General features: G+C 43.6%; 1 protein-coding gene across 4 annotated transcripts in view; it reads right to left on the minus strand.

Moving 5' to 3' along the window:
• CA5B (carbonic anhydrase 5B) overlaps positions 1-25,145 on the minus strand; it is a 124,537-nt gene that overhangs the window by 44,299 nt on the left and 55,093 nt on the right. The window contains exon 1 of one of the 4 annotated variants that reach the window (XM_082717036.1): positions 9,482-9,693. The exons of the other annotated variants lie outside the window; for them this stretch is intronic. The gene's annotated coding sequence lies outside the window, so the exon portion shown is untranslated. Of the gene's footprint in view, positions 1-9,481; positions 9,694-25,145 lie in introns of those variants that run through there. 4 annotated transcript variants of the gene reach the window in all.

Consider the following 25,145-nt stretch of genomic DNA (forward strand, 5'->3'; position numbering starts at 1 on the left):
CTAAGCTAGCATCACAGGGATGGGAATTCTGCCAGTAAACGTTTGTATTTCCTTTTTTTTTCTAAGATTTTCTTTATTTATTTGACAGAGAGAGATCACAAGTAAACAGAGAGGCAGACAGAGAGGAGGAAGCAGGCTCCCTGCGGGGACCCTGGGATCAAGACCAGGACCATGGCAGAGGCTTTAACCCACTGAGCCACCCAGGCGCCCCAAATGTTTGCATTTCAACGCTCATTGTCATTTCCTTTGTTCTGGGAACCATGCTGGGTGCTGCCATGCAAAACGGAACAAGGCATGAACTCTACCTTGCAGGTAGGCCATTAGTTTTTCCCCTTTGAAGCCTCCGGAAATGCACATCATATGGCAAGGGAAACCATCCAGGACTCCTCAGAGTCTGCCTTCCGCCTATCAGAGGCCACTCAACTGTCCGACAGTGGTGGCCGGGGGAGGAGAGGGGCCCAAAGTCACAAAAAGAGAAATTATGATCCTTAGCAATGCTAAGCAGAGGCAAATGTTCTCAGGTCACCCTTCCCTCTCTCCATGTACTTCACTGCTTGTCATTGGCTGTGAACGAGCTCTTCTTCTCTGTATTGGTGCCCTTGACCCTGCTAGATCTGAGCTACGGATGAGAAGGCTACATCTAAGGGAAAGGAGAGAACAAAAAATCACACCTGGGCTGTGTCCACTGAAAGCAGGAAGCAGCTTCTTCCTACTACTGCCCTGGAAGGAACAAATGAGGGCTCCAGGCAGAACCCTTTATAACCAGCAACACGGGACAAGGACTGCCAAGAGAACTGTGGCAAGAAGCCAGCCTTGAGGCCTGGTGCCACGCACTCTGTTGTATGCATCACTTTGCCAGTGAACACAAAACCCAGGGAGCAAAAATGCACAGTCACCACATTAAAGGGACTGTCGAAAGTTCCAGATCCCACGGAGGCTCCAGACCGTCCGGCCTAGCTCCCGACCTGTGGTCCCTAGACCAAGGGCGCCTAAATTATGCCTGCATTGCCAAGAGACACCAAAAATTCTCGAACCAAGTTAAAAATCACTTTAGTTTTATGTGTGTTCTTATGTATATACATTTTGTTTCGTTTTGAAGATTTTACTTATTTGTCAGAGAGAGAGAGAGAGAGAGCGAGAGCACAAGCAGGGGGAGCGGTAGCCAGAGGGAGAAGCAGGCTCCCCACTGAGCAAGGAGCCAGATGCGGGACTCAATCCCAGGACCCCAAGATCATGACCTGAGTGGAAGGTAGACCCTTAACCAACTGAGTCACCCAGGTGTCCCTATGTATATATACAATTTGGGGCATATGTCAATATGCACCTTACTTAAGATATCCAAAAGTCTGACTCAGGATTTCAAATATAGATTGCTAATAAACTTTCAAGATATTATCTTTTTTTTTTTTTTTTAAAGATTTTATTTATTCACTTGAGAGAGAGAAAGAGCACAAAAACGTTGGAGAGGGAGAAGCAGACTCCTGGCTGAGTTGGGAGCCTGACATGGAGCTCGATCCCAGGACCTGGAGATCACCACCCAAGCTGAAGGCAGACGCCCAACCATCTGAGCCACGCAGGTGTCCCTGAAGATATTATCCCGACAGACCTTGAGCCAAATAAAAGTCCCTCATTTTCAAATACCTTCATTAACTGAAATAACTGAGCAGGCTTAAGGAATAATAGACCATTGGCTACCTCATTTCAGAATCTATTTCCTTTCTTCCCTTAATTTTTTATTTTGGCAAACTTCAAATTTGTACAAACAGTGGAAATAAATATAATAAAACCACTTATGTACCCTACACTTTATTTCAATAATTACTTTTTGGTGGCCAAGCATGTTTGATTTATATCCTCCCTCCTACTTCCCCTCTCTGCGAGACTTTGAAGCAAAGGACAGACATCTAAGAAACTTATCCATGGGGGCACCTGAGTGGTTCAGTGGGTTAAGCCTCTGCCTTCGGCTCAGGTCATGGTCTCAGAGTCCTGGGATTGAGCCCCGCATCCGCATCCGGGCTCTCTGCTCAGCAGGGAGCCTGCTTCCGTCTGCCTCTCTGCCTGCTTGTGATCTCTCTCTGTCAAATAAATAGGAAAAAAAGAAAGAAAGAAAGAAAGAAAGAAACTTATCCATGATTATTTCCCAGAAGAATATATCTCCAAATTAACTTAGAGTTTCTTCTCCATAAAAATTATCTGTAGGAAACAGCCTCTGGTGATAGTTTATGAACAGAATATGAAAACTATTAATTTTCCAAAATTAAAAACACAGCAAAAGGCCCAGTAACCTGATACATTCTCAGAGCCCACCTACTCCTTCATGTAAACATTTCACTTCTCTCTTGATCTCTCCACCCTAATCCTGGATGAGAGCTCACAGCAAGAACTTTATGCTTCTTTCTAACTTGTACGACTATGTGCAGCATGAAACTGTATAGTTATAATTGCAGATCAGCAGAGTTAAAGGATTATACGAACTGAAATATTTAAGAGTGAAGCTTAATGTGCACCCTTCATCTTACACAAGAAAGAATCCAGAAGCAGAGGAGCATGAGAAACACCTGTGCAGTAACACTGTACAAGACCTTGAACACTTTCTGTGACTTCAGATGGTCTAAGGGCTGAGAAAGCTCCCAGAAAGAGCCAGTAAGTGTTGTATCAACGAAAGTTATTATTATTCAAATTGAGTTTGCTAAAACTTCCCATGCTTGAAATGCAAACACTGAGAAAACAGAAAGCTGTTTGGGACAATTTTTAATTTCATGTTTTTCATTTTCTTTCTGAGATAATACAATCAAACAATTTCAACGACAGAGGGTCCTTTTTGATAAAATCAATTTGATAATAAAATGAAATTTAAAAAACCTGCTAAGAGGTATGGGGAAACCTTGCTTCAATTCTGTGCTTCTTTCCACTGACTTCCATCTCTGAATTGAAGCAATAATGAATGATTATCTCATGCAAAGCACTGGGCTGGAGGAAGATGAAAAAATCACGTTTTCTCCCTATCCTCACAAGCTTGCAATCCATTAAAAAACTATGAAACAAGTAACCTTTCTGGTTTTTTTAGTTACCTCTTTCTAATATGGCAAAATGCACATAATATTTATCATTTTAACCTTTTCAAACGTACAATTTGTTGGCATGAAATACATTCACGATGTTGTGTAACCATCACCAGTATCTATACCCCAAACTTTTCATCATCCCCAACATAAACTCTATACACATTCAACGAAAACCTTCCCATTCCCCCTCCCACCAGCCCCCAGCAACCATGGTTCTAATTTCTGCCTATGTATTTGCCTATTCTGGATACTTCATGTAAGTGGACTCATACAATATTTTCCCTCTGAGTCTGGCTTATTGCACGTAGCATAATTAAACAAATACTTCTTAATCAAAGCCAGATATGATGACAGCTCTGACTTAATTCAATGAGAACACAGAGGGCTGAGGCTCTAAGTTTCAGGAGGGGTGGCAGCATCTGAACCATGTGTCATTAAGAGAGAGACAATTTTAATAGGAGGAAGAAAGGTAGAGAGACATGGGGCACCTGGGTGGCTTAGTGGGTTAAAGCCTCTGCTTTCTGCTCAGGTCATGATCCCAGGGTCTTGGGATCAAGCCCCGCATCCAGTTCTCTGCTCTATGGGGAACCTGCTTCTCCCTCGCTCTCTCTCTGCCTGCCTCTCTGCCTACTTGTGATCTCTGTCTGCCAAATAAATAAAATCTTAAGAAAGAAAGAAAGAAAGAAAGACAGAGGGGGGGTAATGTCAGGGATTATGAGGACATTTGGGGAGGTGGGGGTGTTTAGTAGGAGTCAAGGCTAGAGAGGACAATTAGGGTTGAAAGGCAGAACTTTGGGTTTATTCAATAATCCCAGTGTGAGAGGGAGGTTGACAGAGATGTGGGAAAGGACTTCTTTCTTGCTTACAATCTAGATGGAAAAAGAGACTTAGTAATTCCCAGTAGGACAATGACAAGTACAACATACACTCAAAAGATGGGACATGCTGGTTTGTCCTTCAAAGGGAAAACTGTAGTAAGACACAGCCGAAGGCATGCCTAATTGCCAAAGGAGTTGTACAGTCGAGTGGGCATGCACTTGGCCCTGCATAAAGGGCTCTGCGGGGATTTGAGGCGCATTAGCATGCTGCCAGAGAAGTCTGGGGGACTGATCCTTGGCCAAGCTCCATGGAGAGCCAGGGCTATGGTCATGCCTTGGGGGACCGTGGGGCACTCCAGTCACGCTGGCTGTGCACAATGCTGAGGTCAGTGGCTGATGACACCTGGCCCAGAGAAAATGTCTCCTGCCCACTGCCAGAGTGACTCTCTAGGGCCAGGTGGCCTGACATCACCTCCCCCTCTCCTTCCTCCTCCTTCACAAAACTCACCCAATAGTGGGACTACATGTCATGGTGTGGAGATCTGGACCTGTCTGTCCCCTAAGAATGCTGCTGACCTTACTGCAGTGGACAAAGACTCTGAAGATAACGTCTTGTGTGTTGAGACAAAAAAAATCCTGCTTTATAACAATGCCAAGTGTATCTGAGCTTCTCATCATCCCAAGTCTGTTATGAATATTTGTCAAGGCACCAGCCGCCAGATGCCCAGGGGATGCAATGGAAGGTTGGACCGGATGGGGATTTGAGATTAACTTGAATACCGATTTCCAAGGGACTGGAAGACCCTCAGGTATTATTCCATAAACACAGGAAGGTTTCTGATGACCCCATGTGCACAGCACAGGAGGGAACGGAGTGTGCAGAGTGGAGCTGGGAAGGTCAGTGACAAGAACGTTCCTTCAACCATCCTTCATTCAGTCCATCATTCTTTTATCCTTTCATTCATCAGGACAGCAATCAAACATCTATTAAATGCCAGACATTGTTCTAGGATCATTAGGGGGGATAAAACCAAGTCCCTACCCTCGTGGAACTTACATTCTACTGGGGAAGACAGACAATTAACAGCAGTGTAATATGTAAATCACTTGTACTGACAATCACATTATAATATACTCAGTGAAAAATAGAGCAGAATAAGGTAAATTTGGAGTGCCACCAGGAAAGAGGCGTTGCATTTAAAATAAGCTGCTCAAAGAAGGCCTTACGGAGAAGGTGAGATTTGAGCAACAGACTGAAGGAAATGAACGAATTAGTAATAGGGCTGTCAGGAGGAAGGGTACTCTAGGAAAAGGGAATTGCCTGTGCAAAGACCCTGAGGTGGGAGCGTGTCTGGCACACACAAGGGGAAAGTAAGGAGGCAGGATGATAGGAATAGAGTGCACTAGGAGGAGAGCAGTAGGAGAGAAGGTGGAGAGGTCATGGATGCCAGATCATGTAGATTTCTAGGCCATTGTAAAGGTTTTATCCTCCAACTCAGGGTTTCTCAACCATGACATACTACCAATCAACCAGGTAACTCTTTGGGGGCTGTCTATACGTTGTAGGATGTTTAGCAGCATCTCTGGCCTCTACCCATTAGATGCCAATGGCACCCTCCCTCCAACTGGGACAACCAAAAATGTCTCCAGATGCCACAGATGTCCCTGGGAAAGGGGAATCACCTCTGACTGGAAACCACTGCTCTAAGCGAAATCGGGACACAATGGAGTTTTGGCAGCACAAGAGGGACACCATCTGATTTATATTTTTGAATGATCCCTCAGGCTGCCCTACTGGAAACCAACTGGGAAAGGAAGCAAGAAAGCAGCAGGGAGCTCCCTCAGGATAATCCAGGGGCTTGGAACAAAACATGCCATGGCAGAAGTGGTGAGAAGTTTGGCATTGGCTCTATCTTGGAGAATGCCTGTAAGACGTGAAAGAAAGCAGTAAAGGATGGCTAGAAGATTCTTGGCCTTGTCAACTGAAGGATGGAGCTGCCGTGAACTGAGATGAGGACCGCACTGGGCAGCCAGGTTCTGGGTGGGACATCCACAGGTCAGATTTGGGCACGAGAGTCTGAAATGAAATTCCAGTAACCCAAGTGAGACGATAGGAAGCTCTGAACCAAAGGGTGACAGCAGTGATGCATCAATGTTCTTCGTATTCAAGAGATTGTCATTTTGGTAAAAAACATGGGATTTGGCTCTCAGGTGGAGGAGGGAGAAGGGAAGTAGTTGTTAAGAAGACCCCGTAATTTTACGGCTGGATGATGCTGGTGGTAGAATGAGGATGAATGCCTGAAGAGAGAAACAAGCTGGCAAAAGGAGCAGGTGGGAAGGGAAAGAGGACAGGGTCTTCCTGCCAATCCTACGGATTGAGGTCCAAGTGGACAGTGAGAGGAAAAGTCTTGAAAAGAGTTTTTTTTTTTTTTTTAAGATTTTATTTATTCATTTGACAGAGACACAGCGAGAAAGAAAAGACAAGCAGGAGGAGTGGGAGAGGGAGAAGCAGGGAGCCTGATCCTGGATTGCAGGATCATAACCCAAGCCGAAGGCAGACACCTAATGACGGAATCACCCAGGCACCTGCAGAAGAAGAGAGTTCTGATCTGGTGATCAGGAGAGGTCATGAGGCTAGAGAGAGAAGGAAAAGCCCCACCCTCCCCCCCACACACACCCAGGAGTAACAGGTGTATAGAGGGAGCCTGACAAAATGGAACAAGGAGGCCAAGAGACAGAAGGAGCCATCAAAGACAATCAAGGAAGGAACAGAACATGGAAGCTCAGCAGTGAGGAAGGTTCCAGGAAAATCCAAATAAACAAAAACTCAAATTAGCTAATGCTAGGCTATAATACCTGTAGCAATACATGAGGTTATCTATGCTAAAGCCTAAAGCCAAACCACTGTTACATTAAAATTATAATTTATTGATAGGTGGTTATTTAAATCTACCTATAGATCTCATAACATCTAAGCTTGTAAAACCATAAATAATGTTTATCAAACATCATACATAACAAAGAACTGCTAGCATACATTACCAGATTTCACAGAAAATCTGTTCTTTCTTACTTTTGTCTTGAAGATGGGACCATAGCCTGGATGGGCCCAGGAGTGCTAAGTTTTTTTGTACTATATGCCTTTTATGTATTTATGTATCACTACTTATTTATGTATGTCCTTGGCTTTTACTAATATTCTTTATCCATTGTTTTGCAGATCAAGAAACATGTGAAAAAAAGAAACAAATTCTAAACGCCTTTAAAGAATCATTCATAAATTATGTATTCATTGCATGACAGGTAGAGCTAAAACTTGAACAATACAGCTCCATTTATAGGTGGGTTTTTTCCCCAATTGGTACAGTACAGTATTATAAATGTATTTTCTCTTCCATATGATTTTCCTAATCGTATTTTCTTTTCTCTCGCTTACTTTATTGTAAGGATACAGTATGTGATACATATAGCATATAAAATAGGTGTTAATTGACTATGTTATTGGTAAGGCTTTGATCAACGGTAGGCTATTAGAAGTTATGTCTTTGGGGGGCGCCTGGGTGGCTCAGTGGGTTAAAGTCTCTGCCTTCGGCTCAGGTCATGATCCCTGCTTCCTCCTCTCTCTCTGCCTGCTTCTCTGCCCACTTGTGATCTCTGTCTGTCAAATAAATGAATAAAATCTTAAAAAAAAAAAAAAAGAAGTTATGTCTTCGGGGGAATCAAGTTACAGGTGGAATTTCAACTGGGCAGGATGTTAGTGCCCCTAATCCCTGTGCTGTTCAGGGCTCAAAAGTAGTTTGAACTCTGCCTGATTAAGCCATTTATACATATGCAAAACAGACAGAAAAAAAAAAAAAAGTACTCCAACTAAAGGTTACAGTTACACTGAAAAAAATTCCTTGATTCTCATCAGACTGATCTTTTGTTTTCCGCCCCCTCCTGAGTTCAAAGGAAGCCAGTCTTTTGCAAACCCCTGAAATGTAAATCAGAGGTTATGCTGTCTTGTCCCAACTGGAAAACTGAGCTGCTTCCTCTCACCTACTTCTTCCCCAAGATCATGATCCCAATCCGGGGTTCCCAGAGATTTCAAAATGTATTTCTGGTAGCTGTTTTGTATGCTGCAATTAAGTGCCCCAGTGCTGCCAATGAGATGAAATTAATGTCCTCTTCCCATCAGATTTCCAAAATATTCAAGCTCACTCATTCACTCACAATTCACTCAGTCTTTATTGAGTCCCAACTGTGAGTGCTCACAACCTTTTAATTGGCTCCAGGGAGAACAGGAAACATGTGTACAGGCCCTTGCTGATCTTGGCCTTTCCACGAATTTCAGCCCTGGTTCTGACATAAAAATTACCTGAGAAAGGCCCCAGAAAGCGAGAGGTTTTCCATGTCCAACGTATCTGTGAACAGTGACCATTTTGAGGGATGTGCAGGGGCAGATAAGGGGTAGGGTCTGGAGCAGCTTCCCTCATGAGAAATCTGCGTATTCCTCTCCTTATTCCAGCAGGGTTGGTTTTTTTAAAAAATTTTTATTTATTATTTGACAGAGATCACAAGTAGGCAGAGAGGCAGGTGGCCCTGCGCCGTGGGGGCGGGGGCTGTTAAGCAGGCTCCCCCAGGAGCAGAGAGCCCCACTGCGGGGCTCCATCCCAGGATCCGAGATCATGACCTGAGCCAAAGGCAGTGGCTTTAACCCACTGAGCCACCCAGGTGACCCTCCAGCAAGGTTTTTAATAACAAAAAGGAGATGGCCAGATTAGCAGTAAAGGAAGGAGAAGCAGAAAGCAACCTAATTTTCAGAGGCTGGGAGAGAACAAGTTCTAACCGAATTAAGATGTACACATTTACTTGTATTTCTCAAACTTTCCCAGGGACAATACAGGGGAGGAGAAGGCACTTACATTAATATTAAGGAGTTGCCACCAGCCTTAAGGTAGTAGCATTTAATACTGAATGCCGCAAAGACTCGACACTATTTGTACTTCAGCTGTTCTCCAGTTCTGGGGCGGGGCACAAAACAAAAAGACCAGAAGTAATTGCAGAATGGAGAAAGCTCAGATTTGTCCACGTGACACAGCTGCGATGCTGATCCCCTGCCTTGGAGGTGTTTGTGACTCCGTCCACAGACCCTGGTATAGTCGGCGTGGGGGACGGGGGGAATAAAATCCAGACCCCAGTTAGTTCCAGTTTGCTGCGCCTCGGTTTCCGGAACTGCAATTTCAGATTTTGTAGTCCCTACCCCTGTCTACAGCAAACCGGAGTTTCCTGAGTTAATTCACATCCAACCACCCCGGCAACACTCCTTCCTAGGGAACTGCCCTCACGCCCCACCCCCAAATTCCCTCAGACAGCTGTTTCCCGGCAAGTGCAAGAAGGTGCTGCCATCTGGTTGGTGACTCCCATAGTAGAAGAGGGCTGCGGGGGCGGGGGGAAAGGGCAATATGCCGCGCCGGGACCCCGGTAATACTCGCAGGACCAACAGCTGTCCGGGCTCTGAGACCTGGCGTGACAGGGCTGTGTGAGGACGGTCCCGGTCCTCCCTGAGTCGGCCTGCCCCCGCTGTGGCCCTCACTCCACTCCGCCACCGGCCCTTACCTTAAAGTTTCTCCAAAGCACGAAGTTCAGCGTTTAGCTTTAGCCGGGGGACCCGCCGCGAGTGTGCCTGGCCATCGTGGCCACGCCCCGTCTTCGCGCCCCACAGCCCAGGCCACGCCCCCTCCAAGCCTCGCCCCACAAGGCCGGGACCACGCCCCCTCACGTCCTAGCGGACCGCCCCGGCTTACGCCCCTCCAGGCCAAGTTGTCTGTGGCCGGTGTCCAGACCTCGCCCCCCGCCCCGTCACAGCCACGCCCCCTCCCCCGGGCCTCGCCTCGGAGCTCCGCCTTGGCCCCGCCTTCCACCTTGGTTATACCCGAGCGCTCCGCTAAGGTCCGGCTCCTCCAGCAGGGCCAAGTCCCTAGTGCGCCCTCCCACCAGGCGGGACTTGGCCGCTGGGTTTCGAGGCCGCGTGGGCGGCCCCTCTTGTCTCTAGAGAAACACTCCCGGGTCTGGGAACTGGGCACTGGCGACATTTTGTCGGGTGAAATCAGATTGCAGGCTTAAGAGCCTGGTCTAGAGAATGACTTTCCTCACGTATTCCCATCAGTAGGGAAATGCAAATATTGGACGAGTCACACAACCGTGTTCCTTCCTGTTATTTTCATGTCCACTTTACCCGAGTTTCTTGGAGCCAGTTTTCACAGCTGAACTCGAATTTGAAACTGCTTCCAGCCAGTTTTCACATCCTCTAAACCAGAATTGTGGACCGATGTTCCTTCTAGTCCTTCAGCCAACCTTAAGTGCTAGACAGATGAGCGGAGTAAACAGAATTCCCGTATTTCCTGGTATCTCCTACAGAGGACATTGCTTAGGCACCCAGTGAGCTCTGGCTGTCTAGGGCCTGTGGAGACACGACCACACCAAGACAGAAACTCTGGTTGCAAGCCCTGTATGTGCCCTATGATCATTCTGCTAGCTTTCCTCTTTCCACTTAAAACTCTGGGTCCACAAGAGAAATGTGAAGGTTACAACCAGCTTTGCTACCCCTGTGCAGAAATCTCTGATTCATTCATTCAATCCAATTTTTTTTTAGCACCCACTCCACCCAAAAAGTAGATAAGCCTCAAGGAGCTTTCAGTCTGAAGGTGTCTTGTCCAAACTTGGGCTTGGATGTGACAAGAAATGATGAGAAGGTTAGGGAAGGTGTGGCAAGGGGCTGATAGGTGGAAAAGGATTTGCTAAGCACAGGTCTTCTTGATTTGATTAGTGGGAATATTTTGGGGTAGCAAACACAGGAAGTCACTTTTATAGGACTTACTGTACTTCTTTACACTATAAATTCTCAATAAATCTTCACTGAATACTTGGCCTTTTCACATGTGCAGAAAGATAACATTTCTTTGTTCCCAGCAATTAGGCTTGCTACATTGACTTCTTCATATGACATCAACACACATTTTGTGATAGCATATTTAGCTACTTTTTCATTTCTTCCTACCCTCCATTCCATTTCTGGCTGGAAGATAGTGGGAATGTTCAAAATGCTGTGCTACAAAGAACACAGAGAAAAGAACAAGTTCAACAGAACAGTTATATTAAGCTTATCCTGACCCTGAGAACCCTGCTTCATTTATAAAATGTTTCAACTGTCAGTCATTTTTGCCCTATCATGGACACACAGAAATTGGTCCAAATACAGCCTCTATAAATTACTGAGCTGATTTTTACAGTGAGTTCTACCTCACCTCCTTCTACTTCTTTCCAATTTGAGGCAGCTTATGAAAATATTGACATTACTGGATGAAACACCTAGCTGAAGGAGCCAGGGAAAGGGGAACTTAATGTAAGGAGATTAAAGCAGCCAATGATAAGATTAGCATTTAAGTATGTAGGCCACCAGCTCTAGAAGAGTTAAGTTGGGACGAAGACTTGCCCCCAAGCTTTCCAACAGCATTAGAAAAGAGGAAATAGCAACTGTTTTAAGGTTTTCTGGTATTCTTAAGATGAAAATCAACCTTAGTTTTGTTTTTTTTTAGAAACACAGTTTTTCTTGAATTTCATTCTTGAGAAAAATCCTGTTCCCTCATATAGCTGATGTGGTAAGCTAAGTGGGAAGTAGGCATCGTGAGGAGTTAAGCACAGGTCCCCTCACTGTAAGCTGTTGGCACAATCACAAAGCACAGTGTGTTAAATCAATTCTGTGAACCATCGAAACTTTTCTGTTCATCCAAGTACACGGGCCCTCCAGGGTTAGCATTTTCATAATCTTTCCCTAGGATGGGAAATGGGTGTCAGCTCACATGTCGGCTTTGAACCATTTGTGGTCCCCGCATGAATAACTATGCTGAACTCCGTACCTTCGTCTGGGCGCAGAAGGAACACGTTCTGTGACTGATTAACAATGTCCATCATGGGTGCAAGATGGATGAGTGGCTGCGTGCAAAACCGATCTGATAGCTCCAATTTGCAGAAATAGAGGGGTCTGTGCACGTAGAACTTTTGTCTAGTCACTGCAAATGGACAATCCTCGTTGTAGGGCTTTTGATAAATATCCAACAGTAAAGTTCAAGTCATCCTCTCTCAACCTGTCCCACTCACACGAGTCCCCTGTTCATTCCTACCTCAGGACATTGCCTTCGCTGTTCCCATTGTTTGGACCACTCACTCGTTGCCTACATTTACATGACTGGGTGTTGCTCATCATTAAGTTCTCAGCTAAAATGTTGGGTCTTTAGGGCGCCTGGGTGGCTCAGTGGGTTAAAGCCTCTGCCTTCGGCTCAGGTCATGATCTTGGGGTCCTGGGATCGAGCCCCGCATCGGGCTCTCTGCTCATCAGGGAGCCTGCTTCCCTTCCTCTCTCTCTGCCTGCCTCTCTGCCTACTTGTGATCTGTCTGCCAAATAAATAAATAAATTCTTTTAAAAAAAATGTTGTGTCTTTAGAGCTGTCTTTCCTGATAACCATAGGTCAAGTTGTACCCAGAGCCTCTCCACTGAACATAGGGATCACCTGGGTATCATGGTACAGGTCATACTCTGCCTCAGGGATTCTGGAGTGTGACCTGAGAGTCTGCATTTCAAGCAATCTCTCAGGAGATGCAAAGCTGGCGTTCCACAAAACACACTTTAAGGGGCGCCTGGGTGGCTCAGTGGGTTAAAGCCTCTGCCTTTGGCTCGGGTCATGAGGGTCATGAGGTTCATGATCTCAAGGTCCTGGGTCCCTCTCTCTCTGCCTGCCTCTCTGCCTGCTTCTCTGCCTACTTGTGATTGCTGTCAAATAAATAAATAAAATCTTTAAAAACACACACACACTTTAAGTAGCAGCCCCGCCTCTCTATCTGTTACATTGTCTGTTTCATTTTCCTTATGGTGTCTCACCACTCATAATTATGTATTTTCTGGTTTGTATATTGGATTGTCTGTTGGTCGGCTGTTTGCTATAATGTAAATTCCCCAAGACAGGGACTTTGACCAGTTTGTTCAATGTTGTATGCCTAGCACTTAACCCAGTACTGGCACCCTGATAGGGGCTCTGTAAATACTGGTGAATAAGTGATATTCGAGGTTCTTCAGCTCCTGCTTATTGACTACTTCAGCTCATTTATATACCAGGAAGTAGACAAGAAATGGAAAATGGCAGTGCTCCTGAAGTACCAGTCCAGGAATTGCTGGACCTGGAACCAGGAACTGGTCCAGGCTGAGATAAGATACTTGAGCCAGAATGTAAATCTGATATGTCATTAAACACAGTGTTGTTAGATGATTTTTTTTCCCCCTAGCAAGGCTTCTTGATGACAGCAGCAATGAGTTGTTTTTCCCTTACAGGGAAAGAAATTCTGGGGAGAACGAAGATTTTGAGAAATAACCGAGAATTGTGGGAAAGGCAAAGAATTTGGAGAGACAAGATGTGATGGTTAATTTTATGTGTCAACTTGGCTGGGCCATAATGTTTAGATATTCTGTCAACATTGTTCTAGATGTTACTATTAAGATATTTTGTTTTGTTTTATTTTGGTTTTGGATGAGATTAACATTTGAATTGGTGGACTTTGAGTAAAGCAGATTACTCTCCATATTGTGGGGGAGCCCCATTCAATCAATTGAAAGCCTTAATAGAACAAAGACTGACCTCGTCTGGAGGAATTCTGCCAGCCAAATGTTTGGACTCAACTCTACCCTGAGTCCCTGCCTGCAAGCTTACTGCGGATTTTGGACTTAACTCCATAATCATTTGAGCCAATTTCTTAAAATCAATCTCCCTCTCTCTTTCTGTGTGTGTGTGTGTGTGTGTTTATTCAGTTTCTCTACAGAACCCTCAGGAATACAACAAGGTATTACAGAAAAGACTGAGAACGGGCCCCTTCACCCCGGCCTTGGCACCTAAGCTCAGTCTTAGTCCTTGAGATATTCCTTCAGCTACTCCTTTGCTCCTTCATGGCCATTCCCATCCCTCTTGAGTCATACCCTCTCCTCTGGCTGACCCAACTTTTCTTATCTGAGCCACTACCCATCCCTTGCCTCTGCTACATTCTTCCTGGTCAACACTTGTGCTCCCCCTTGGCCACCACAGTCTGGGAAGTGGCTAACATTCCATCTAAGCCATGTCCTTTTCCTTCTTATTGCCACAAACTAAGCCCTCTGATGAATGTGGTGGCCACACGGCTACTGCCAGAGCCATGCCCCCCTGCACATCTAAACAACATGCCCATATACCAACATGTGGTACCACCAAGGTACCACAAAGAACCTGGAAACCATACAATTAAAACAGAAAATACATATAACAGAGAATTGTCAGTGAGAACAGAAATATGTGAGAGACGAGAAATTTGGGGGGAGAGAATTGTGGGAAAAACAATGTACTGTGGGAGAGACTGAAAATTCACCCTTTGTGCTTGCCCTGCCTCTTCTGCTTTGCCATCTTTGTTCCTTCATGACCACCATACCTGCCACCCAGCTGCCAACCCACCTGCCCCACTATGGCCACTCCCACAGGTGGTTCCGTGGCACCGTGCTATCCATTCACAGCCACTCTTTGCTGTGTCATAGCCATGCCCCCTACCTAGGACCCACAGAAAATTATAGGGAACATAAAATTATGGGAGAGAATTTTGGGAGAGACAGGCAGTTGTAGGAGAGAATGAAGCATTTTGGGAGAGAACAGAGAATTCTAGGAGAAAACAGAATCGTGGGGGAGAACTCTAGATGGAATGATTGTGGGAGAACGTGGAAGACTAGGAGAAAACAGTCATGAGAGAAATGAAGGACCAGGAGAGCATGGAGAATGGTTGTGGGCGACCACAACGTGAGGGAGAAAACAAGAATTGTGGGAGAGACTGTGGGGAAAACAAGGTATTTTGTGGGAGAGACAGAGAATTCACCTGCTCCTAAAGTGCCCATCCTCCTACCCATGCCCCTCCTGCAAGACCACCCCTTACCTTCTGGCCATGCCCTCACACTATGAGTCATGCCCTCTTTCCTAGGTTATGCCAAGTTTACTTCTTCATGAGCACACACCTCTATTGGGCATGCCTCTTCTGTACGGGCCACATACCAGTTATTCATGGCCACACCAGGATACTAGTCATAGCCAAGACCCTTACCTACCCATCAGAGGGCACTGTAGGAGAGACCTGCAATTGTGGAATAATAGAGACTTGTGGGAAATAATGAAGGACTGTGGGAGAATACAGACTATTCTGGGAAAGTAGAAAAAATGTGGGAGAAAATAGAAGGCAAGTACAAAGGATTATGGGAGAGCATAGAGCATTTGAGGAGACCACAGAGGATGAGGGAGGGCACCAGACTGTGGGAAAACATGGAGGATTGTGGGAGAGTGGAGAGGATTACAGGAAAAAGGAAGCATTTTGTGAAAACACAGGACTGTGGGAGAACTTGGAAGATTATGGGAGAAAACAGGATTGTGGTAGAGAGGTGGCATTATGGGAAAGCATTAGAAACTGTGAGAGAGCAGGAGGATTGTGGAAGAGCAAAAGGATTATGGGAAAACATGGAGGATTGTTGGGGGGAAGCATTCTGAGAAAGCATGGATAATTGTGAGAGAGCAGGAAAACTGGGAAGGTACAGAAAAGTGTGAGAAACTGCAAAGGACTGAAGAAGAAAGAGAGCATTGTAGAAAAGTATAGAGAACTGTGGAGGAGCAGGGAGATTGTGGGAAAGCACAGAGGATTATTAGAAACCACAGGAGAATTGTAAAGAAGGACTATTGTAGAAAAACATCAGAAATGGTAGGAGAGGAAACGGACTTTGATGAGAGACACCATTGTGGTAGAACACGGAGAGAATAACAGGAGAAAACAAAATTGTCGGAGAGCCTGGAGGATTTTGGGAAGCACAAAGAATTATGGGAGAGTGGTAACATTATGAGAAATTGCTGGAGAACTGTAGAAGAGTACAGAGGATTGTGGGAAAGCACAGAGGACCGTGGGAGACCACAGAGGATTATAGGAAAGAGATACCACTGTGGGGAATCACTAAAAGATCATGGGAGAGAACATAAGATTGTAGGAAAGCACAGAAAACTGGGGGAAATCATTGGAAAATTATGGGAGACCACAGAGGACTGTGGAGGAGAGGTAGCATTGTGGGAAAACGTGGAGGATTGTGGGAGAAGAGGGGAATTGCGGGAAAACACAGAGGGTTATGGAAAAACACAGAGGATTATGGGAGAGAGGTAGGATTGTGGGGAATCATTGGAGGATGGCGGGAGGGTATAGAGGATTATGGAGAAGCACAGAGGATTGTGGGAGAACATGGAGTATTGGGGGAACCACAGAGGATTATGGGAGAGAGGCAGCATTGTGGGGAATCACTAAAAGATTGTAGGAAAGCAGAGAGGATTGTGGAAAATCACTGGTTGATTGTGGAGGAGAGGCAGCATTGTGGGAATGCATGGGGAATTGTGGGAGAGGAGAATTGTAGGAGAACATGGAGGAGGAGGATTATAAGAGACAACAAAGGATTATGGGAGAGAGGTATCATTGTGGGGAATCACCATAGGACTGTAGGAGAAAGAGAGGATTGTGGGAAACTACAGAGGATTATAGGAGAGAGGTAGCATTGTGAGAAAGCATGAGGAATTGTAGGAGCACAGGAGGACTATGGGAGAGAAGAGGATTGTGGGAGAAAGGTGGCATTGTGAAAAGCATGAGGAATTGTAGGAGAAAATGGAGGACTGTGGGAAAGCACCGAGAACTGGAGGGGAAGCAGGAGGATTGTGGGAAAGCAGAAAGGGTTGTGGGAGAGCGTGATGGATTCAGGGAGAGCACTGATGGATTGTAGGAGAGCACAAAAGCTAATGGGATTAAACAGATTTGTGGGAGAACAAAAGGACTCTGGGAGTAAACAGATTTGTGCGTTAATATAAAGAACTGTGGAAGACACCACAAATTTGAGAGAAAATGGAATCGTGAAGGAAAGATAACTCACTCCTTGTTCTACCTACCTGTCCTGCAGGGCCCATCCCCCTCATCTTCTGACCATGCCCTGTCTTGAGTCATGTCCCTCTCTCCTAGCCCACACTACTTCCAGCACAACAATACCTTTCTTGATGGGGCCACAGGCAGTTGTTGTCCATGACCAGACCCCTGTGCTGTCATAGTTATGCCTCTTACCTGCCTGCTAAGAATTTCAGGAGAGAGGGATGCCTGAGTGGCTCAGTTGGTTAAGTGTCTTCCTTTGGCTTGGTCATGATCTCAAGTCCTGGGATTGAGTCCCACATTAGGCTCCCTGCTCAGTGGGAAGCCTGCTTCTCCCTTTCCCTCTGCCTGCCACTTTCCCTTGCTTGTGCTCTCTCTGTCTCTGCCTAATAAATAAATAAAATATTTTTTTTTTTTTAAAAGAATTTCAGGAGAGAACAACCAATGAACAGGTCAATGAAGAAATTAAAAAAAAAAACCCACTTTGAGACAAATGGGAATAGAAACACAACACACCAAAATTTTATGGGATGCAGTAAAAGTAGTTCTAACACAGGCATTCATAGTGATAAATATCTACATCAAAAAATAAGAAAAATCTGGGGCGCCTGGGTGGCTCAGTGGGTTAAGCCGCTGCCTTCGGCTCAGGTCATGATCTCCGGGTCCTGGGATCGAGTCCCGCATCAGGCTCTCTGCTTGGCGGGGAGCCTGCTTCCTCCTCTCTCTCTCTCTCTGCCTGCCTCTCCATCTACTTGTGATTTCTCTCTGTCAAATAAATAAATAAAATCTTTAAAAAAAAAAATAAGAAAAATCTCAAACAATCCAACTTTATACCTCAAAGAACTAGAAAAAGAACAAATGAAGTCCAAATTTAAAAGGATGAAAGAAATACAAAGATAAGAGAATAAATAAATGAAGTAGAGACTATTAAGACAACAGAAAGGATCAATAAAACTAAGAGCTGCTTTGGGAGATTAGTCCAACATAGGAAAGGCGTAGAAGACCTTAGTTTCAACTGGTTCCAGAAATTCAGCTAGATAGCTATCAAATCATTCTGAATACCTATGAACTCAACCGGAGATCTAAGAATCACTGCGACTCTACAAACAGAAAAGCAGCCACTTTCTGCAGGGTAGGAGGTGTGGAGAAGTAAATTCAAAGTGATACACGGGAAGATAAACTGCGGGGGAAAGGCGGGGGGGTGGGGAGCGCTCCATAAGCCAGCACCAGAAAGTGATATAGCAGTGGAGCACAAGATTGGAACTTTTAGAAGTCCAGTAAGTAGGGACATCCTGGCCTGAGAGGCGCTCCTGTGGCTAAGCAGGGACAGTGTGCTCTAAGGATCCCCGGGGTCGCAGGAAGACTGGGGGAGCCTGAGTGTGGCAGAGCTCCCAGGCACTGGAGCTGGAAAGCTGGCTGCAATCAGGGAGCCCAGAGTGGGCTCTCAGCTCAGGGCTGTCATAAACAACTGTGGCACAGGTGGGGGACTGCTCTCCAAGCAGGGGCCCAGCAAGCAGCAGAATCAGCGAGATACGCCCCCTTCCTCCCTGGGGAGGAGTGCAGCAGTAGCACACTGCGGGAGTCTGCAGGGTTTGGAGACTCGGAACAGGGTCATGTGCCTGAGATAGACATGCTCGGTCATAGGCCGGATGAGCATGGAGTGCAGACGGAGATCTGGGAGACAGGAGTGATGGGCTGCCTTTCTCTGAGGCCACGCTAAGGAGTGCCCCCCGCCCCCCCCCAGCACTCAGCTCTGGGGCTGGAGACTGGGAGGCCACCATTTTCATTCTCATCCTCTAAAGGTGTGAGGAAGGCGTTCAGGAAACAAAAGCCACATAGAACAAACCAGAGCAGATGACTTAGCCTAGCCCTGGGGCAAGGGCATAATTCCACAGGGAGCAAATACACTTGAGAATCAAAGCAACAGTCCCCTCCCCCAGAAGATCAGCAAGAGCATCCAGCCAAGACCAAGTTTACTGATCAGGGAGAACTGCAGAACTCCAGTGCTAGGGGAATATGGCATAGAGAAATCATGGGGTTTCCATCCCCCCCACAATTCTTTATTCTTTCAATTATAATTTTTTTCTCTTCCTTTTCTCAACCAATTTCTTATTTTATCAACTCTTTTGTTTAAAACTTTTTTAATTTTTGTTTTTAAAATTACATTCTATCTTTTCATTGCATTTAATTTCATTTTTGTACATATATAAGTTTTTCTTTCTTTACAATGTTGGGATCTAAGTTTTCTAACAACTGGACCAAAATACACACAGGATCCAGTGTATTGCTCTATTCTGCTCACCTGTCTGATTATGTTCTTTATTTTTAATTTTAATTTTTTTTTCCTATGTGGGAACTCTTCTGATTTGTTTAGTGTTTATTTCTCTGGGGTCATTGCTGCCATTTTATTATTAGGTTCTCTTGATCATCTATTCTTCTCTGGACAGAATGAGAAGATGGAAAAACTCACCTCGAAAAAGAGAACCAGAGGAGTTACGGACTCCAAGGGAACTAATCAGTATGGACAAGTAAAATGTTGGAACAAGAGTTCAGAATAATGAGTATAGTATCTTTATAATATAGTGGGGCTTGAGAAAAGCATAGAAGACACTAGAGAATCCCTTTCAGGAAAACTGAAAGAACTAAAATCTAATCAAGTCAAAATCAAAAAGGTTATTAATGAAATGCAATAAAAAATGAAGGCTCTGACCTAGGATACATGAGGCAGAAGAGAGAATTAGTGATAGAGAAGATAAAATGATGGAGAATAAAGAAGCTGAGACAAAGAGAAATAAACAACTACTGGACCACAAAGGGAGAATTTGAGAGATAAGTGATACCATAAAGTGAAACAGTATTAGAATAATTGGGCTCTCAGAAGAAGAGGGAAGAGAGAGATGGGCAGAAAGAAGGTATATTGGAGCAAATTACCCAGGCATCAAACTCTGTGACCTCGACCATGGCAACTTCCTACTAGACACGTCTCCAAAGGCAAGGGAAACAAAGGTAAAAATGAATTATTGGGACTTCATCAAGATAAAAAGCTTTTGCACAGCAAATGAAGACAACCAACAGACTGGGAGAAGATCTTTGCAAATGAGAATTTATCAAACTCAACACCCAAAGAACAAATAATCCAATCAAGAAACAGGCAGGGGCGCCTGGGTGGCTCAGTGGGTTAAAACCTCTGCCTTCAGCTCAGGTCATGATCTCAGGGTCCTGGCTCTGAGATCTGGCTCTCTGTTCAGCGGGGAGCCTGCTTCCCCCTTTCTCTGCCTGCTGCTCTGCCTACTTGTGACCTCTCTCTCTTTGTCAAATAAAAAAATAAAATATTTTTTAAAAAAAGAAATAGGCAGAAGACATGAACAGACATTTCTGCAATGAAGACATCTAAATGGCCAGCAGACACATGAGAAAAGGCTCAATATTACTTGGCATCAGGGAAATACAAATCAAAACCTCAATAATATACCACCTCACACCAATCAGAATGGCTAAAATGAACAAGTCAGGAAATGACAGATGTTGGCAAGGATGTGGAGAAAGAGGAACCCTCCTATGCTGTTGGTGGGAATGCAAGCTGGTGCAGCCACTCTGGAAAGCAGTATGGAGATTCCTCAAAACCTTGAAAATAGGGGCGCCTGGGTGGCTCAGTGGGTTAAGCCGCTGCCTTCGGCTCAGGTCATGATCCCAGGGTCCTTGGATTGAGCCCCGCATCAGGCTCTCTGCTCAGCCAGGAGCCTGCTTCCTCCTCTTTCTCTGCCTGCCTCTCTGCCTGCTTGTGATCTCTCTCTGTCAAATAAATAAATAAAATCTTAAAAAAAAAAAACATAAAAAACCTTGAAAATAGAGCTATCCTACAACCCAGCAATTGTACTACTAGGTATTTACCCCAAAGATACAGATGTAGTGATCTGAAGGGGCACCTGAACCCCAATGTTTATAGCAGCAATGTCCACAATAGCCAAACTATGGAAAAAGTCCATATGTCCATTGACAAATGAATGGATAAAGAAGATGTGGTATATATGTACAACAGAATACTACTCAGTCATCAAAAAAATGAAATCTTGTTATTTGCAATGACATGGAGGCAACTAGAGGGTGCTGTTCAAAGTGAAATAAGTCAATCAGAGAAAGAGAATTATCATATGATCTTGCTGATATGTGGAATTTAAGAAACAAAATACAGGATCATAGAGGAAGAGAGGAAAAAATTAGACAAAATCAGAGAGAGAGAAAAACCTTAAGTGACTTTTTTTTTAATTAAAGATTTTATTTATTTGGGGTGCCTGGGTGGCTCAGTGGATTAAACCTCTGCCTTCAGCTCAGGTCATGATCTCATGATCTCAGGACCCTGGGATCAAGCCCTGCATTGGGCTCCCTGTTCAGCGGGGAGCCTGCTTCCTCTTCTCTCTCTGCCTTTCTGCCTACTTGTGATCTCAATCCCTCTATCAAATAAATAAATAAAATCTTTAAAGAAAAAAAATTTTATTTATTTATTTGAGAGAGAGAGTGAGAAAGAGAGAGCATGAGAGGGGAAATAGAGGGAGAAGCAGACTTCCTGTTAAGCAGGGAGCCCAATGAGGGACCCGATCCCAGAACTCCAGGATCATGATCTGAGCTGAAGGCATTTGCTTAACCAACTGAGCCACCCAGGCGCTCCCTGAAAGTGACTCTAAATCATAGGAAACATACTAAATGTTGCTAGAGGTTTGCTGGAGGGTTGCTCCTAATGATAGACATTAAGGAGGGCATATGATGTAATGAGCACTGGGTATTATATAAGACTGATGAATCACTAAAAAAAATTTTTACTAAGAGCTGGTTCATTGAAATGATAAACAAACTCACAATCAAGGTAGACTCACCAAGAAAAGAAGAGAGAGGGCTCAAGTAAATAAAATCGGAAATGAGAGGAGACATTACAACTGATACAACAGAAATACAAAGGATCATAAGAGACTACTATGAACAATTATATATCAACAAATTGGATAACAGAATAAATGGATAAATTCCTAGAAACATCCAATCTTCCAAGACTGATGAAGAAGTAGAAAAACTGAACAGATGGACTACTAGTAAAGAGAGTGACTTGTAAACAAATGCTACCTAAAAGACAAGTACAGGCTTCACTGATGAATTCTATCAAATATTCAAAGAAGAATTAAAATCTATCCTTCTTAAACTCTTCCAAAATGTTGAAGAGGAGGGAACACTTCCAACCTAATTTTGCAAAGGTAGCATTACCTTGATACCAAAACCAGACAAGGAAACCACAAGAAAAGAAAATTACAGGCCATTATTTTTGATGAACATAGATGCAAAAATTCTCAATAAAATTTAGCAAACCAAGTTTAAAAGTACATTAAGAAATTATACATCATGAACAAGTGGTATTTATTCCAGGGATGCAAGGATGATTCAACGTCCACAAATCAACAACATGAAACACCACATTAACAAAATGAATAAAAATCGCATGATAATCTCAATTGAAGTTGAAAAATCATTTGACAAAATTCAGCATTTATTTATGATAAAAACTTGCAACAGGGCACCTGGGTGGCTCAGCTAGTTAAGCAACTGCCTTTGGCTCAGGTCATGATCCTGGAGACCAGGGATCGAGTCCTGCGTTGGGCTCCCTGCTCTGCAGAGAGTCTGCTTCTCTCTCTCACCTTCTCCTTCTCATGCTCTATCTCCCTCATTCTCTCTCTCAAATAAATAAATAAATAAAACCTTAAAAAAAAAAACAACTTGCAACAAAGTGGGTAAAAGGAACATACCTCAACATAATAAAAACCATATTTGACAAGCCCACAGCTAACATCATACTTAATGGTGAAAAACTGAAAGCTTTTCCTCTAAGATCAGCAAGGATGCCCACTCTCAGCACTTTAATTCAATATGGTATTGGAGATCCTAGCAGAACTACTAGGCAAGCGAAAGAAATAAGAGGCATCAAAATTAGAAAGGAAGAAGTAGAACCATCACTGTGGATAGCACATTATATATAGAAAATCCTAAAGACTCTACCAACAAACTGATAAAACTAGTCAATAAATTTAGTAAAGTTGCAGGATACAATATCAGTATACAAAAATCTGTTGCATTTTTAAACACTAATAATGAACTATCTGAAAGAGAAATTTAAAAAGCAATTTGATACAAGTTATAATTGTATTAAAAAAATAAAATACCTAGGAATAATTTTAACCAAGGAAGTGAAAGACCTATACACTGAAAACTATGACTAATGAAAGGAAATGAAGAAGACACAAACAAATAGAAAGAGAGTGCCACAGTCAGTTAAGCATCTGACTCTTTGTTTCAGCTCAGGTTATAATCTCAGGATCATTAGATCCAGCCTCGTGCCAGACTCCACGCTCAGGGTGAAGTCTGCTTGGGATTCTCTCTCTCTCTCTTCCTCTACCTCTTCCCCCATATACTCTCTCTGTCACTCTTTTAACCCACTGAGCCACCCAGGCGCCCCTCTCTGTCACTCTTTTAAATAAATAAATAAATATTTCACACAACAACAAATAAATAGAATATTCCATGTTTATAAATTGGAAGAAATAATATTGTTAAAGTGGCCATACTACCCAAAGCAATCCACAGATTCAAGGCAATCCCTACCAAAAGTCTAATGGCATTTTTTACAGAAATAGAATAACCCTAAAATTTGTAAAATCACACAAAAACCCCAAACAGCCAATGCAACCTTGAGAAAGAAAAACAAAGCTGAAGGCATCACATTTACTGATTTTAAATTATAATACAAAGCTATAATAATGAAAGCAGTACGATGTTGACATAAAATAGACACATTAATCAATGGAACAAGATAGCCCAGAAATATATATACACATATATGGCCAATTAATTTTTGACAAAGGAGCCAAGAATATACAATGGGGAAAGGACCGTCTCTTCAATAAGTGGTGTTGGGGAAACTGGACAGACACATGCAAAAGAATGAAACTGGATTACTGCCTCACACCATAGCCAAAAATTCAAAAAGGTTTAAAGACTTGAATTTAAGGGGCGCCTGGGTGGCTCAGTGGGTTGAAGCCTCTGCCTTTGGCTCAGGTCATGATCTCAGGGTCCTGGGATTGAGCCCCGCATCGGGATCTCTGCTCAGCAGGGAGCCTGCTTCCCCCTCTCTCTCTGCCTGCCTCTCTGCCTACTTGTGATCTCTGTCAAATAAATAAATAAAATCTTAAAAAAAAAAAGACTTGAATTTAAGATCTGAAACCATAAAGTTTCTAGAAGAAAACATAGGAGGTAACCTCCTTGACATTGGTCTTGGCAATGACTTTTTTTTTTTTTAATGTTTAACATAAAGGGACACATCAGTAATCCATTTTATTACATTTTAATCATATGTAATGCATAAAATGCCTGTTCATGTGTGTATGTACAGATTCTACAATATACGGAAAATGTACTTTAAAATTTCCCACCACACATTTCAAATCCAAACCTAACTTCAGAAGCAAAGGCAACAAAAGCAAAAATAAACAAGTGGGACTATATCAAACTAAAAAACTTCTGCACAGCAAAGGAAATCATCAACAAAATGAAAAGTCAACCTACTGAAAGGAAGAAAATATGTGCAAATCATAATCTGATAAGCAGATAATATCCAGAATATATGAAGAACTCATACAACTCAATTGCAAACAAACAAACAATCTGATTTAAAAATGGGTGGATGTTCTGAATAGACATTTTTCCAAAAAAGAGATACAAAAGGCCAATAGGTACATGAAAAGATGCTCAACATCATTTATCATCAGGGAACTGCAAATCAAAACCAAAATGAGATATCACCTCTGCCTGTCAAAATGGCTATTATCAAAAAAACAAGAAATAACAAGTATTGGTGAGGATGTGGAGAAAAGAGAACCCTTGTGCACTGTTGGTGGGAAAGTAAGCTGGTGTAACCACTATGGAAAACAGTATAGAATTCCTCAAAAAAATTAGAAATAGATGAGATGCCTGGGTGGCTCAGTCAGTTAAGCATCTACCTTCAGCTCAGGTCATGATCCCAGGGTCCTGGAATTAAGTCATGCATTGGATTCCTTGCTCAGTGGGGAGCCTGTTTCTCCCTCTGGCTGACATTCCCCATACTTGTATGCCGGCTCTCTCTCTCTGTCTAATAAATATATTCAATCGGAAAATTAAAAAAAGAAAGAAATAGGACTACCATGTGATCCAGCAATTCCACTTCTGCGTGTTTATCCAAAGAAAATGAAAATACTAATTTTCAAAAAGA

The sequence above is a fragment of the Mustela nivalis genome, assembly GCF_964662115.1.
Source record: "Mustela nivalis genome assembly, chromosome: X".
Lineage (NCBI taxonomy): Eukaryota > Metazoa > Chordata > Mammalia > Carnivora > Mustelidae > Mustela > Mustela nivalis.